General features: G+C 42.0%; 1 non-coding gene across 1 annotated transcript; it reads left to right on the top strand.

Moving 5' to 3' along the window:
* Positions 1–16,747: 16,747 nt before the first annotated feature.
* LOC114676661 (small nucleolar RNA U3) lies at positions 16,748–16,960 on the top strand. Its single transcript, XR_003727700.2, has one exon. It is a non-coding gene; the product is annotated as a small nucleolar RNA U3 (small nucleolar RNA).
* Positions 16,961–17,163: the final 203 nt, after the last annotated feature.

The following is a 17,163-nucleotide window of genomic DNA, read 5'->3' as shown; positions in this document are numbered from 1 at the left end:
TAATCAGGGCCCCGGGTCATCACATTTTTCATAAACATTTGGCGATCTAGGGCCACCCCTTTCATCATGGGAAAGCCTTTATTTTCTGTGAGCCCTTGTGTGCTAAGGGCTCAGTCCAGTTTGTGTTACAGAGCTTTGGGGTTGAAGGGTCTGCTTCTCAAATACTCATCCGCCCTATGTGTAAAGTAGATACTGGTTTTACTTTTAGATTAGAACGAGAAACATCAGCCCCTTTGGAAAACCCATCCCAGCCTAAATTCTAAATATAGCTAATTTTGACTGAGACAGACATCCAGTCATGAACCTAAGAAGGAAAGCTCGTTAGAAGATGCAATAGATTAATAAAAGCAAACCCAGGCTGAAGTTTAGGGGGAAATGGTTAAGCTATTAAATGACACAATTATACCCAGCAGGAGATGAGATGATTTAAGAACTTTCTCAGCAAAATACTAGCACATACTTGTTTCTCCTGCTCGGCTGGCTGATTCTGAAGATAAAACAGGTCATCAGGGCTGATGGACGGCCTTGTGTCCTTAACACCCAAGAAGTTCGCAAACAGATGGATCTAGAAATACTAGAATGTAAATTGAATGACCTAAGGAATTTGGGCCATAAAGGGCAATTTTTTAAGGCTAAGTTCTTTGGATTTTAAGTAATCAAAACTTACTTCAAACTAACTTGGGCCACAAAAAAAAAAAAGAAAGAAAATTTGTTTGAAAGATACTGCATATCTTGCAAGAAGCTAAGGGAAACAGCTTCATGAGGGCCTAGAGCCTGAAATAGAAAAGCCACCAAGGGATCAGAAAGTTTCTACCCTAAATTTTAAGCTCAGCTTCTCCTCCATAGTCTGCTTAATCTTTTCCCTTTGTTATTTTGCTTTTTCAGCTTTGGGAAATTCATGGACATATGTGGTTCTCCACAGCTCCCAAGTTGCCATCTTCTTCATTTAATATTTTAGTCTCAAAAAATACTCTGATTGGCCCAGTTTGGGTCAGGTACTCATTCCTGGTCTGATCAACCAGTGGTGGAACAGGGATGAAGTGCTAGGTGCTAGCATGCTGGCAGAGTGCTAGTTCTTTTTTTTTTTTTGAAACGGAGTTTTTTGCTCTTGTTGCGCAGGCTGGAGTGCAATGGCGCCATCTCGGCTCACCACAACCTCCGCCTCCTGGGTTCAAGCAATTATCCTGCCTCAGCCTCCTGAGTAGTTAGGATTATAGGCATGCGCCACCATGCCCGAATAATTTTGTATTTTTGGTAGAGATGGGGTTTCTCCATGTTGGTCAGGCTGGTCTCAAACTCCCAATGTGATCTGCCCACCTCAGCCTCCCAAAGTGCTAGGATTACAGGTGTGAGCCACCGTGCCTGGCCAGAGTGCTAGTTCTTTTGGGTGAGGGAAGAGTTTTTTGGATGCAGAAAATCATGGGCTTGGCAGACATCTGCAAATGTATCACCTTTAGGAACTATCCTAGTAATAACCCAAGAGGAAGAACTGAGATTTTCTATTGGCTATATTTCTAAACAGTCGTCTGCACTCTGTTTAGCAAGTTGGTGCTACAGTCACATGAGAAGGTTTCTACAACCCTGCGAGTCCCAGGTTTGGACCAACTGGTCCAGTCTCAGTCAAGCACTGCATTCAAAGAAATACAAATACAACCAGAAAGTATTATAAGTCCATATTCAGCATTTCAAATCTGTCCCGTCTATCAAGGAAACACTAAAGGAGGAGGTAAATTTCTTAATGCATAGCAGACATTTAACAAGTCTCTCTCACCATTGCTGCCCCTGTCACTACCCTGCATGTGAATGCCAGCTTGTCTCTTGAGTTGTCTCTTTCCTATTCTCAACTTCCACCCCCAAACACATTCAGTGCCCAGGTCTTTTCTGTCACACTTGCCAGTCTTCCTTGCCTGCTCTTATTAGGTAAATCAAATTTGCCACTCTGTCCTGTTTTGTTTTCATCTCTGCTTCACTCAGTACCCAGACTCCCTCAGGACTGTGTTGCTTCTGACCCTGAATTAGTTCTTTTCTCCCAGGCTACAGGGACCACAAAGGTCTTCTTCCTATTACTTCATGGACTGTATGAATTCCATCCAGCTGGTGACATCATGGCAGGTAAGAGGATAGCTGTGGGAAAGTTGTGTCTGTTGTCATAGTCAAGACCCAAAACCCTCTAGGATCCTTTATGGTAGACAAGGTCACAGGCCTGGCACCTTCTCTGTCTTGTTACCCTCTCAAACAAACCACAACTGCTGGAAAACATTGCATAATGTGCATACAATGAATAAATGCCATGAATGTCCGGCCAAATCGATCTTTCAGTTTCTCATCATGATCTCTCCCTTGCACCCAGACCTTTGGATGTGCTGTTCCATCCGCTTAAAGTACTCACACTTCTACTTTCCCCTTTCCACCTATTGATCACTTGGTTAACTACTTCTCATTCTTCAGGTCTCAACGTAGATATGCGTCTAGGATGAGAAGTCTGGTCTCAGCAAGTTAGAAATAGGATCTCTGCCTTGGGCTCCCATGGGATTCTGCATATCTGCCAGCAACATCTTGTAATTCTGAGTTTCCTTTTCCCCCTCGTTAGAACCAGTACTCCATGGGGGTAAGGAGCCCAGCTGTCTTTTCTTCTGGGGCCTAACACATAGTAGATGCTCAAAAAATTTTAAAACAGTGTCAAAAGAAAAATTCCTAAAAATTCTGGTTCAGTAAATTAAAAGGAAGAAGAGGTAGTATGGCTTTACCCTTACAAACCTTTGAGTGTGAAACACTAAAAAAAAAAAAAAAAAAAAGTTTCAGCCTTCCTTCCAAGGAGAAGTCTTTTTCCCTCTGGATAAGTTGCTGCAAGGCAAAATTTCACTCAAAGTTCCTATTAGTGGTTACGTCTGAGATCAAGTTTGCATTACTGAATTTCCCCCAAATTGGTTTCTTTTCTAATAAACTCCAGTTAGGCAATAGCATTTTCCAATTTCAAAGAGTAATAGTGCCTTTGGATTCCATAATGAAGCTACCAACATTTCAAGTACTATCAACTACAAGTTTAAAAAAAAAAAAAAAAAAAAAAAACGAAGTCAAGAGTTTGTGCCACTGAATTATAATCAGATAATTTATAATATAATGAAAGAACCATCACTAGGAAGTGAAGATTTAAGAATAATCAAATCCATGTGGCTCTGGAAAATGCTACCAAGGAATAAACTTATATTAGCAAATGGAATAAATTATCATATTTCAACATATTTCTTTCATGGGTCTAGGGCTAATTACAGGACTATAGTTTATGGGAGAATGTGCCTGAGCAAGCAAGGACACAATCAAGGCACACTTAGGCAGAAATCTGCAGCTGAATTAGAAATAAATAAGATGCTACGACACTTAATTTAATAAAAGCCCCAATGGCAGAAGAAATACAAAGAAACAAGTTGATGCTTTCTGTCCAGTAACAAAAAGTGAATCTAGAAAAAGCAAATGTTATTCTAACATTTCAGACACAATCCACTAAATATTTATTATAAATAGGAGTCCAGTAGACAAAGGGTTGCAAAGGAAACACTCAGAAGATAGGTAATGCTACTACCGTAGAGTTTTGAGAGATATTAAAACAAATTTACAATCTAGAGTGTTATCTCTTTTTACCAGGATGAAAAAATAAACCTTACCACCTGAAAATATGCAGCATAAGATGAAGTTTTCCTGGCCTAGGAAAGAAATCAAAGAATGATGGATGTACAATAAAGTCAGTAGTGAATTCCTCTGACCTAGAAAGAGGAATAGCTAACTATATTCCTTTAATTTCAAAATTAGTCTCAGATAAAGAGCTAGAAAAGAAATTGACTCATATATTTGAAAAATCTATTCTCTAAATCTCATCTATTGTTTCAAGGTTGTTTCTCAATTCTTCAGAATGATGATTCAGGGGGAGTTTTGTGTAAAGAATGAGTGTGGCTGAGACATTTACCGCTCATCAAATATCCATCTGTTCCCACCCACCTCCCAGCCCCCTCCCAGTTGCATGTGGTCATGTGACTAGTGCTAGCCAAAGAACTGTGAGGGGAAGTGGAGGTGTCACTTCCAGACTAAGACAGTGGACAGCCTCTAGGCATTTGCCTACAATCTTTGATCTCAAGTCATGGTGACATTGATGTCACTTATTTAGATGCCGAATCATTAGATAAAAGCAGATGAGATCTCTGAGTCAATGTGTGGAAGCAGCCATCCATAAGGAGCTTTGCTTAAACAAGAAATATACCTTTGTTGTCTTAAATTGAAGAGATTTCAGGGTTAATTTTTGACTGCAGCATAACCCAGCCTATTGTGACTAATCATAAGGGCCAGTCTAAAATGTTCTCTCAAGGTTCTTTCTAACCTAGAGGATTGAGTCATGTGTATCATCTGATGTTCATGAGAAGTTCTGAAGTTCGAAGGGGCCAGTGCTTTGGATGTAGTTCTTTTGTTTGTTGGTTTGGTAGGTTACTTTGGCTTGGTTAAACTGATCAGTCAATTAAAACCTGGAATCCTAATAATGGTCTCAGAGAACTACAGCTTATGAGACTGCATGGTGCACACAGTCTATTCTGCTTACCATTGTATTCACATATGCTAAGCTTAGTATCTGTACAGTATAGGTAACTGCTCAATAAATATTTGCTGAAATAAAATAACTAAACAATTAAAATGACCCATACAAAGATTATGTAGATTGCATAGAGCCCTTCGTCACCCCAAGCGCTCCCTTTGAAAGATGGGGGAGACTTTCCCCTTTCATACAAAAACAGGCTGTAGAAGAAAGTCACTACACTGAATGCATTGGACAGCCTGCTCATTCCTCAGATATTTATGGAGCACTCACTGCGTGCATTATTCTAAGTTTGAGGATAAAACAATAAGTCAGGCAAATATCCTGTCTTCATGGAGACCTGATTTCCTTTTCTTAAGTATCTTTTTTTAAAAACCAGAGTTTGGCCTGTAAAAGGAAATTTCTCAGGTATCTAGTTACCTGGTATAAAAGTTAAAGCATGGCAGAAGGTCCATAGTGCAGCAACGTGTAGCCTCAACAAATTCCACTTCCCCAGAGGCCTTGATGACTCACCTGCCTGCCTTGCTTTATCTTTCTGCTGCTTCCCCTTGGACATTCCCACCCCCCTAGTTCTTGTTTGAGCAGATGGTTCCTACCCTCCTGCCTTGCCCAACCTCATTCTTAAGAAATGAGCATTTGTGCTGCTTCCTTCTGAGAGCTTTTCGTGATCTCTTCCTAGGTCCACTCCCTGCTGTTTTCTATCATGGGTGGTTTGGAGATGAACTGCTAACCTGCCCTGTGTTAAACGTCCTCAGCCAGGAGCTCAGAACTTTTGAGTATTTTCAAAGGGTTCACCGCGTCTCTAGAGAAATGCTCCCAACAGTCCTAACTGAAGTCAGCAATGAATTGGCCAAAGGACTCAAGAAAAGTTTCCTTCCTCCTCGATCTGTTGCTCAGAGCACTGCATGAGACCACACAGAGCAGTATCCAAGCATTGAGCAACACTCAGAAGGGCAGCAGGACAAATGCACAGTTGCTAATGACCCATCTCCTGGCCATGCTTTCCTCCCTCAGCCCCCTCCTAGGGTCACCAAACAGCTGTAAATACAAGCTGACCACCCTTAAGGAGCTGGGATGGAGGGAGATTTTCTCCAGTCTCCAGTCCTGCCTTTGCACCTCTGTGGCCTCTCAAATGCTCAGCCAGTATTTTGAGTACACCCAACCTCACCCAGGAGATACATGTCACCCAGAAACATGCGCTCTCCAGAGAGAAGTCTTCCTGACATCATCGGGGCAGTCCTCCTCCACCTCCTCCTCTTCCCAGCTCTTTGTTCTGCAAATTAATGCCATCCAAACAATCCTGTAAGTGATTTGTTTTTTAAAAGGCTGAGGCTGAGAGCTGGGCATCATAACCCAGGGCACACCAACCCAGGGCACAAAAAAGATTTCAGCTTTGCAAGCTGCAAATAAAATCCTTAGAGTGGGGAGTAGAGTGCCCTGTAAAGAACAAACTGTAGAAGCCTGGAAAGAAATAGGATCCCAAGGAGCAGGGATGTGGGGGATCTCCAGGTCTTCCTTTGCTCTCTTCCTGGGGCCTCTTCCTCTTCTTGCTGCCTCCTCCCCTGCCTTGAACATGTGCCCATGACCCACGAGGGACAGCAAAGGCTTCTTTCTGTCTGCTAGGTCATCCAGGTAAATAACAGGTATAATAATGAGTGAAAACACTTCAAAATGTTGACAGTGCTTTGGAAAAGGAGGCTTTGTGTTACGTTCAGCAAGGCAAGCATGCAGAACGTTCTGAACGCAGATTTCAGCTAAGAGTGTGAGTCAGCTACAGGGAAGAGGGAAAAGAAAGAAGAGGGAGGACACAGGCTCCTCCAGTTCCCAACACTGATAGGTCTACAAGTTTGAAATCTGGATAAGACATATCTCCCTGCCTTCTCCAAATGGGTCTTTGTCAACAATTATGACTGCAGCAAGGGAAAAGCCCATTTCTAGTTTGGGCCTAGAATATTCTATAACCTTCTCAAATGATTGCACTAAGGAGCAGACTTCTAAGCAGTAGGTGTTTGTTAATTTTTGTATAGATCATGTTCAATGGAGTGAAATTAAGGGAATCATCTATATTTTGTGTAGGCAGATCAATTCCATTTTACTATTTCTATTGAATATTTAATTTTGCTCCTCTTACTCTCTTCTCTGAGGCAATATCATGAGAAAGAAAAGTTGGTTGTAAATAGACCTTCTCTCTCTTGCATCCATCATCTGCCATCACAAAGGAGAGTAGTTTAACAATTAAGTAGCCAAGGATGACACCTGTGTGGTAGAGGTTCTGCATTCAGCTGCACCTGGATCCTGGGAACATAATTGGACCCACAACCTGCCCCATTGTACACCAAAGAATGTTAATAACACGCCTGCATGCATGCATGTGTGCGCACACACGATACACTTGCTACACATTTGTAAGGATCTGTTTTTTTCAGGAATTATATGTATCTACCAAAGCAGATAGATTTAATGTATTGTTATAAGTCCACCAACAACATTTTTGGTTTAAGGGCTTGTTATGTGAAAGTTTTATAAAAATTTCACTTATTTACTATTTCTGGGTTTTTTGTTTTTTGTTTGTTTGTTGTTTGTTTTTGGTTTATTGTTGTTGTTTGTTTGCTTTTTGAGACAGGGCCTGGCTCTGTCACCCCTGCTGGAGTGCAGTGGTGCTATCTGCCACTGGCCCACTGCCACTTCTGCCTCCTGGCTTTAGTGATTCTCCCGCCTCAGCCTCTGGAGAAGCTGGGACTACAGATGTGCACCACCACACCTGGCTAATTTTTTTGTACTTTTTGTACAGATGGGGTTTTGCCATTATTGTCGAGGCTGGTCTCACACTCCTGGGCTTAAGCAATCCACTCAACTCGACCTCCCAAAGTGCTGGGATTACAGGCATGAACCACTGAACCCAGTCTCACTTACCTATTTCTTAGAAACAAGCTTGTGGCTAGAATGAGGCATATGCATGTATTACCACTAATACATATCTTAGGTGCTGTGAGTAAATTATAAAAAGTGAGAATTCTGTGATATAAGAGAGGACATTCCTCATTTTGCCCCAAAGAGCATCCTTAGAGTGTTGGTTATTAAATTTCTATGCCTTTGGGGCCTAGCAGGGAGCCTGACCCATAGTAGGTCCTCAGTAAAATTTTCTTAATAAAATCTCATGAAGAGCCTATTGTGTGCCAGCGATTGCACTGGGCAGCAGACATATTTAAAAGGATGTAGCTCTAGTCTTGATCAGTCAATCTAACAATAGACATAATGATTTCTTGAAGTATTCAACTTTCTTTTGAAGGATGTGTAAGCGTTCAGCAGGCAGAGATGGAGTGAAAAGACAGTTCAGTGGCATAAAACGCTGTGATGTGTTCAGAAAAGACTGTGACTTGAGTGTGGCTTGGATCCCAGGTTCTAGGAGACAAGATTGAGGAGATAGATGAGTAGATAGCAAAAGGTCTTGGGTGTCATGCAAAGGAGCTCGAGCTTCATTTTCTGGGCAGTGAGGAGCCTCAAAGCTTCTTATGCAGGAGCACAGATGGATTCAATGTGTTTTGCAGAAAGCTTACCCTGGCAGCAATATGCAGTATAATTTTGGTGTAGGAAAAAAAAAAACAAAAAAACAAAAAAAACCCTGAATCCTGAGGTCAGAGAAACTGGCTTCAATCTGAGCAAGGGAAGTTGAGATCCTGAAGTGTTCCATGTGTTTGCCCAGGACATTTGGCATCAGATGGGAAGAAAAGCTGGAAAGAGTGGTGAAAAGAGGCAGGGTGGTGAAACTACTGAAGATGGGCAATGGGAAGAACAACCTGGAACCAACCAGGAGGGAGAGTATTTTGCTGGCATTCAATGGGATGTCTCTTTCAGTAGCTGTGGCCTTCTGGGAGCCCAGGATCATTTTCCAGGGGCCCATGCCACAGATTCCGACTGTTCACATTGTAGATCTTAGCTCCGCCCCTTGACAACTGTGTGCACGGGAGCACTTTGTTGCTCTCTTTAGGCCCCAGATAGAAAAAGGTATGACACCTGAAAGGCAAAGAGAAGCGCTCCTTTACTAAGAGGTGAGTGGGTACAAATGAAGCTCTAGTAGGCCTAGCTAAGGCAAGAAATAAAATGGGCCGGTGTGGTTGATTCTGATTACTACTCCTTCCTGCCCTCACTCCTAGTCAGCTTCTTTATTTTCAGGTGACATTCATCACCCGCCTCTACACCTGGGAGCCTCTGCTGGGGCTAGTTTAGAAGTGTGGTGGGAGAAGAGGAGGTCTTTTTTGAAACTCTGGTTGCACTGCAGACAGACAAGCCTCCATTTATTTTCCAGTGGAACACCATATTGTTTCCTCTCACTCTCTTCCAGCGAGAACTGTCTAGGAAAGGACGAGGACCAAATTACCAAGCCTTTGGATCTAATCCATGTGGCATCCCATCTGTGGGCCCCTGGGAGATTCAAAGTCGGCCGGTGCTGGAGGCCAATCATATTTATACCATTTCCATATGGCACCTTTTGATTGAGACTTGGCAAGCACGTAAGTTTACTTTCCTTTTTTAAAAAGCTATATTTGTTCCCAACACTGTAATGTCTACAAATGTCTTTTAATTATTATACTTGTAACAAGGATGATAAGATTGGGCAAGCTTGAATAGCATTTAGTTTGGGATCTCTTAGAATGTCAGAGCTTTTGGGAATTGTCTTCCTGGGGTGGAGCTTTCCCTAAAGGGAACGGATGACCCCATTACTGGTGAACTTGGACTATAAGTCACTCTTGGGGGATGAGAGAACTTTCTTCACAGTAAGGCTGGAGGTGAGTCAAGCCAAGAGGCATTAAGGGGTTCCATGGGAGGAATCAGTTTCCTGGCTATGTCAGAGCTGTAGTTGTGTATGGTGTGTGAGGGCACCATTCTCAGAGAATATGATGTGAATGGTGCCCCTTGGAATTGTACCAGCTGGGTGGCCCTGTGCCACACAGAAATACGGAATTGGCTCAGTGGGAGGACCTGGAGTATGTCTGAGCTTATGCATAAGTTGAGAGAGCCTGTAGCCATGCTTCGGTAATGTGGGAGAAAAGACCCTCACCCACATCCCCACTCCCTCCTCTACCCCTGCCAACCCCACTGCAGTCAGACTGGAGGAAGACAGAGAGCAAGACACTGGAACAAGCAGCAGGAGTGGAGCCTGGGACGCAAGGTCAGCACATAGCAAGCCCTTGCTTTGGAGCAGAGGCAGCCGGTTTCCAGGGCAGTGAGTATTTGAAGCAGTAGTTGTGACCTTCAGCTTCACTGGGGCAAGCATCACCTGTAAGCAACCAGGCATTGGGTGTGATTAATGAATATGTTTCTTTAGCATATGGGGTGAGGGAGGGACAGGGGCTAATTTGAGCACTCAGGGACAAGGAGTCAACATCAGTGTGGAGTGGTAATGTTTGTACACCAAGCTGGTAGATAGACATCCTAGTTACATATGATTCTGTTGGCGTTGCCTATAGAGGAGAAAAAAGTTATCAAGTGGTTGTGGATTTTATGTTTGCTTATCTGTTTTTTTAAAAAAGGCTAATAATGAATTTTATCAAGATGTTGGATTCCTGCATGTTAGACATTGTAGTGGGTTGAATTTTGATCCCCAAAAAGATATGTCCTAAGTCTTAACCTCACAGTAGCTATGAATGTGACCTTATATAGAGCCTTTGCAGATGTGTTAAGTTAAGCATCTCCAGATGAGCTCATTCTGGATTCAGTGTGGGCCCTAAATCCAATGACTGGTGGTATAAGAGAAAGGAGAGAGATACAGACCCAGAGACACACAGAGGGGAAGGCCATGAGAAGACGAGGCAGCTTTGGAGTTACGCAGCCACAGTCATGGGATGCCAGAAGCCCTGGAGGAGTCAAGGAAGGATGCTCCCCTAGAACCCTGGAAGGGACGGTGGCCCTGGTGACACTTTCTGGACATCTGGTCTCCAAAACTGAGAATAAATTTCTGTTGTTTTAAGCCACCCGATTTATGATCATCTGTTCTGGCAGTCCTAGGAATGTAATACAAGCATATTTAGTGTTTGCTGATATAAAAGTGAAGATTGATTTGTTATTTCATGCCCATGTTTCTAATTCAAAGTCCTAAAAACCTGGCTGAGAGCACGTGATGGATTTAGTGTTCTAGGCAGCAATTCTCAAACTTGAGTATGCATCAGAATCACCTGGGGGGCTCATTAAACTAGATTACCGGGCCCCACCCCGCCGAGTTTCTGATTCAAAGAGTCTAGAGTAGGGTCTGATAATGTCAATTTCTGAGAAGTTCCCAGGTGATGATGCTGTTAGTTTGGGACCACACTTTGAGAACCATTGAGCTAAGTTTGCAACCACCTCAAGCAAATGAGTGCTTCTAATTTTAGAAACTAAGCAGAAATTCTGGGAAAGGAATCCCTTCTGGGATAAGTGGATAATGAAAAGAATAAAATTTATTTTTGTTTAATTTGCTGTGGTTTGCAGGAGTTGAAGTTATAAATGAAACAGGTAAAAATTACCCTCTTATGAGCAGTATTGCCTCTTCTCCCCATCAAACCCCTGTTTTTTCCCCCTGACTGTAGACATGTCTATACACTGGTCTGGAGCTTCGTGAGCAGCCCTTTGGAGGTCCCTGGGAAGACCCTGGATCCATGCAGTAGTCTCACACTTGCTTAGAATTGCAGGATTATTTCTTACTACACTGCACCCCTCTTGTATACCACTTCACATCACCTTGGCCCTACCTCTTACTGCACCTGCTAATATGCCCCTGAGGTCAACCCAGCCTTCAGTTTCATGTAGGTGCAGCCTGACAATGCATTCTCTTGGGTCTTGGCCCGGGGCTACTTGCCTCTTGCTTCCTGTCCTGGGTCAGCTCTGACTCCTTGCACACTCAAGCCAAAGCATGGAATGCCCATGAGGCCATTCCTAACAGTAGGGAACTGAGCTGATACACCTTCAATTCCTGGATGAATTGTTCTGGATTCTCAGCTATATGCTTCTCAAAATGTTCTATGGGGTTATTTATTGCCCATCGATGTGTCCAACTAGGTAACAACTCTTAGTATACCTAGTCTTTTCTTCTTCCCTGTGAAGCTCATCCCCATCCCCATCCCCGACTCCTCCTCCCCAGAATCACTTCCCAAATAAACCTACTGGCACTCAAGCCTTTGTCTCATGCTCTGCTTCTTAGAGAACTCAGGGTAGGACACTGAATACACTGAGCTGCACCCAGTTCTTCCTTTCCCACTTTTGGGAGATTGGTGCAAATCTGAAGATTCAAGGTGCCTATGTGCATATGAAATTTAGAGTATCTACTGAAGGGAATGCTGGCGTGTGTTGGCTTCTATCTGACCCTAAGAAATGAAATTACCCATAAGTGATCCATGGAAGCGGGCAACAGGAGCTGAAATATACCCCCATCTGCCACCTGTCCTGGAGAAAGACCTTGGATTTCACTAACTGTTTTTTATCAGAGGGAAGCCCCTTACTCACTTAGGCAGATATCAAAAAGGTTTGGAGCTTATCTGTGCTCACAGGTAGCTAGCTATATCCCAAAAGTACATCCTACAGCGTCTTTTTGTTTAAGAGGCAGATATTTACACAACACAGCTCAGGGTCTTTCTGGTTGACAGTGATGGTGACATCATCTGCACCTGCCTTTGCCCTATGCAGGAGAAACCATATGACTGCTTTGGTTTTTTTGCCTGTGAAACATCTAGAACTGTAAGCTCTATAAGCTAGTCCAAGGTTCCCCAAAATTGCCCTATGGGAATAGATATTTCTCAAAAGAAGGCATACAAATGGCAAACAGGTATACGACAAGGCGCTCAACATCACTGATCATCAGAGAAATATAAATCAAAACTACAATGAGATATCATCTCACCCCCGTTAAAATGACTTTTATTCAAAAGTCAGGTAATAAAAAATGCTGATGAAAATGTGAAGAAACATGAACCCTCGTACACTGTTGGTGGGAATGTAAAGTGATACAACCACCATGGAGAACAGTTTGGAGGTTCCTCAAAATCAAAAACAGAGCTGCCATGTGATTCGGCATTCCTGCTGCTGGGTATATGCCCAAAAGAAAGAAAATCAACATATCAAGGAGCTACATGCACTCCCATGTTTATTGCAGCACTGTTCACAATAGCCAAGAATTGAAAGCAACTGAAGTGTCCAACAGATAAATGGATAAAGAAAATGTGGTACATATACACAACAGAGCATGATTCAGCCATAAAAAAATGAGATTGTCATTTGTAACAACATGGATGGAACTGGAGGTCATTATATTATGTGAAATAATCCAGGTAAGGAAAGACAAACATCACATATTCTCACTTATTTGTGGGATCTAAAAATGGAAGCAATTAAATTCATGGAGATAGAGAATAGAAAGTTGGTTACCAGAGGCTGGGAAGGGTAGGGGGAGGGAGGTGGGGATGGTTAATGGGCACAAAAAAAAAAAAAAAGACTGAATAAGACCTAGTATTTGATAGCACAACAGGGGGACTATAGTCAATAATAATTTAATTGTACATTATAAAATAAAAGTACAATTGGATTGTTTGTTACACAAAGGATAAATGCTTGAGGATGGGTACCCCATTCTCTATGACGTGATTATTTTACATTGCATACCTGTACTAAAATGTCTTCTGTACTCCATAAATATATATACCTACTATGTACCCACAAAAATCAAAAATTAAAAAAAATTGTTTAACTGCTCTGTGGACTGACTACTTTAAAATCAGAGGGCTTTTTGTCTTTTTTTTAAAAATTGTGGTCAAATATACATAACATAAAATTTACCATTTTAACCATTATTAAGTGTGCCTACCATTTAGTGGCATTAAGTACTTTCACATTGTTGTATCACCACTGTCTATTTCCAAACCTATTTCTCACCCCAACAGAAGCTCTGTAACCATTAAGCAATAACTCCCTATTCCCCCCGGCCCCTGGTGACCTCTAATCCATTTTCTGTTGCCTTTTCTAGATACTGCATATAAGTGGAATCATATAGTAGTTGTCTTTTTGTGTCTTTGTTTCATTTAACAGAGTGTCTGCAAGGTTCATTTATGTCATAGCATATATCAGAACTTCATTCCTTTTTATGTCTGAATCATTCTCCATTGTATGGCTATATCACCAGATTGGTTATCTATATTCATCTACTGATGGAATCGGGTTTTTTTTCCCCTTTTGGGTGTGTGAATAATGCTGCTACAAACATGGATGTGCAAATATGTTTGAATCTTCGCTTTCAATACCTTTGGGTATATACCTAGAAATGGAATGGCTGAAACATTTGTTAATTCTATGTTTCACTTTTGTGGAACTACCACACAGCTTCCACAGCAGCAATACCATTTTGCATGTCTATCAGCAATGCACAAAGGTTTCAATTTCTCCACATCCTCACCAATATTTGTGGTTTTCCCTTTAAAAAAAAAAATAACCATCTTAATGGCTTCTCCCACCTAATGGTAGTGAACTGGTATCTTACCGTGGTTTTGATTTGCCTGATGACTAACTTGGAAGCTTTTAAACAAATGCACATTTCTGAACTCTACCTCTGGAAATTTGGCTTGGCTCTGAGGTTGGCACTATGGAGCTGGCTGGTATGGCCTCCCACCCAGGACAAAAATCTCTCTTTATAATTTCCCAAACTGCTAATCTGGTCTCTGCATACCTCTAATAATATTGGAACTTGGGGTTTTCTCAGGAAGCCCATTCTATTTTTACACAGTTTTAGTTATTTGTCTTCTAATCAGAACTTGTGTAATTTATAGCCACTGATACAGTCTTGTGTGGCATGTTTCATGTCTTAAGGGTTCCATTTCCTCACCTCTACTTCATCCAGCCCCTTCAGCCTATATCTGTTCCTCCTCAAGCTTTCTCAGCCATTCCCATAGCAAGACTGCATCTGGCGAGCTTCCTCTATACTCCCATAGCATCTTAAGCTTTCTCCATCATGGTGTTTCCACGTGTGTCGTAATTTCCTGTTTATTTCTCTGCCTCCCCTATGACACTGTGAGCTCCTTGAAAGCTCACAGCTGTCTACGACACTGTTCACTGACGTTTCCTCACTGCCCAGTGCATAAAGTGGGCCCTCAACAAATGGTGGTTGATGCATTTGTTGAAAAACACAAGTTCTGCACTAAATACATAAGAAAACACGTTGGATATTCTTCAGTGTGTAATAAATTATACTGTTAACATTAGGAGCTCCTCAATCAGCAAGAAAGAAAGAGCATTTACTAAAGCACAGTTTTCAAATTGGATGATAGAATCCTCAACCATTAAGAAATTGCATCTGTAAGCAGAGGGAGCTGAAAAGGCTGCCTACATCCTTTCTCTCTCCACTCTTCTCTACAACAGACTTCTTGCGAGCACATACAATATTTGTTCAACCTGGGCTTTCTGTGTACTAAAGAAAAAGTACCTTAGGGTGTATTTAAAGAACCACAGAGTTACATTTTTACTTGTGCATTTTACCTACAGCATTGGAAAAAGTAATTTTGCCTCAATTAGAGTAGGTCTTTTCAACTGCTGACATATGTTTACAGAGCATCTGGATATAATCTGATTAGCATCTGGTGTAAGTCTGTGAGATACTATCTATCTCCTGAGGTCTCCCTTGGAGAAGGAAAGGCATAAACGTGCACTCAGCTGGACCATCCCAGTGTTGACATCTGCTGTTGGGTCACACATCTGGGCCTCCCATCCTCCATCACTTTGCCAAAGTTCATCTGGACAAAGAGTATCACCCCCACACTCTCAAGGTCCCACTTTAATTGGAGCAGAAAACCAGCATCAGCACTCTGGCCAGTGAGAAAATCTTAACATTCTTCTCTCTTCTTTTCCCCTGCATATGTTAGAGCCAGCATGGAATGAATCACACACATCTAGAGAAGGAAAAGTATCAATAATTGATATGCCTCTCCCTGCTCAAGCTGCAAACATTGCCAGCTCTTTAGTTTATGTATTCTCCATTCACCTTCAGTTTGCATCCTCAGATAAAGTTACATGATAACATCTCTTGAGAATTCCCTTCCCATTTTTTTTCCTGTATTTTGGAGGCAAAGATTTAAAGGAAAATATTTTCATGAGGTTGTATTTGTTTATTTTTGTTTTTTAGAGCAATAGAGGTACATCCCAAGATGTAAACAAATGGGTACCCTCTCCCCCACCCAATGCTCAATTATTTATGCTTAATTAATGCACATAACTGAATTGAGGATAAAGGAGCAGGCACCTCACATTCATCACCCAGCATAGAACAGCTGAACTAGGGAAGCCTAGAAAGTTCATTCTGTATAAGAATAAAGGAGGAAAAAAAGGCAGGGGTGACTTTAGGTATTGATAAGTGGTTAGTTGTGCAGGATCTGATACAATCCTAGATTCGTAAGTTTTTGTGCTGTGTTTGGGGAGAGAGGGCATCTCCCCAGAAGATGGATTTATATCCTCAGTTTAACTGAGTCTCATATACCCTTTACCTATTTAAGTACCATAGCACCAAACATACTACTTATTTTAGAGATTCAGGCAATAGGTATTCATTGAGTGCCTCTAATTTGTCAGGTACTAGATTGCATGCCAGGCATACCAAACAGTGCATCTGTCCTTACCCTAGATGGAGTCTAGTGAGGAAGACTGGCCACCAGAAGTGATCATACACATCAACGCAGTGTCCTGAACTGTGGGTGGAGGGGAGGTTGTTAGTGAGAATGTAGAGCCCAAGAAGAATTGGGGGAGGAGGTGCTCTGACTGAAATGGTGAGGAAGGGCCTCTCTGAGGATATGACATTTCAGATGACACCTGGCAGCATTTCAGCTAACACTTGGCAGTATCAGTCAGTTGGGGGCGGAGAGTTTAAGACAGAGGGAACAGCCTGTGCAAAGGACAAAAAGAACCTGACGTATTCAAAGAATTGAAGTAATGCCAGTGTAGGTGAAGCTAAGAACGAGAGCAAGAGGGATGGGACTTGGAGGAGGAAGGAGGTTGACAGTGCTAAGTCGCACAGGCATTCTAGGTCTTACTAAAATTTGTAGCCTCATCATAAAGACAATAAGAGCCATTAAAGATGTTTAAATTGGGAAACACAGCATAATTGATTTAGAAACAATGGTTGTTTGTAGAATGAATTGCAGGGGACAACAGTAAAAGCAGGGAAAGATTATACTTTCAGGAATCATTGCTATAGTTTGTTACTAGAGAAGTTTCTCTGAATGTGTAAAGCATGAAAAACCACGAGGAGACACAATGTCTGCTCCTGACTGAAAAGCCAGCTCTTGGTGTTGCTCTGCTGCAACTGCTATTTGCCATTGATAACCATTCTTCTCTTCCTCTGGGAGAGTAAGAGGGAAAGACTGCAGTCTGAGTGGTTCCCGTATTTGTAAAAAAATAAAAACAGGAAAACAAGTCATGGAAGAGAATGCTAATTGCCCACCTAATAACCTTTCTCCCCTCTACACAGATCTCTGATTTTACTTCAGTTAATGATGTGATTATGTATCCCAAACTCCCTTGCAGCAAGGACTGGACAATGATATATAAGTAAGTGAAGTTCTTGGGTACAGCTTCTGAAA

Source organism: Macaca mulatta, chromosome 2 (assembly GCF_049350105.2).
Source record: "Macaca mulatta isolate MMU2019108-1 chromosome 2, T2T-MMU8v2.0, whole genome shotgun sequence".
Lineage (NCBI taxonomy): Eukaryota > Metazoa > Chordata > Mammalia > Primates > Cercopithecidae > Macaca > Macaca mulatta.
This window is presented reverse-complemented; position numbering and strand designations above follow the sequence as displayed.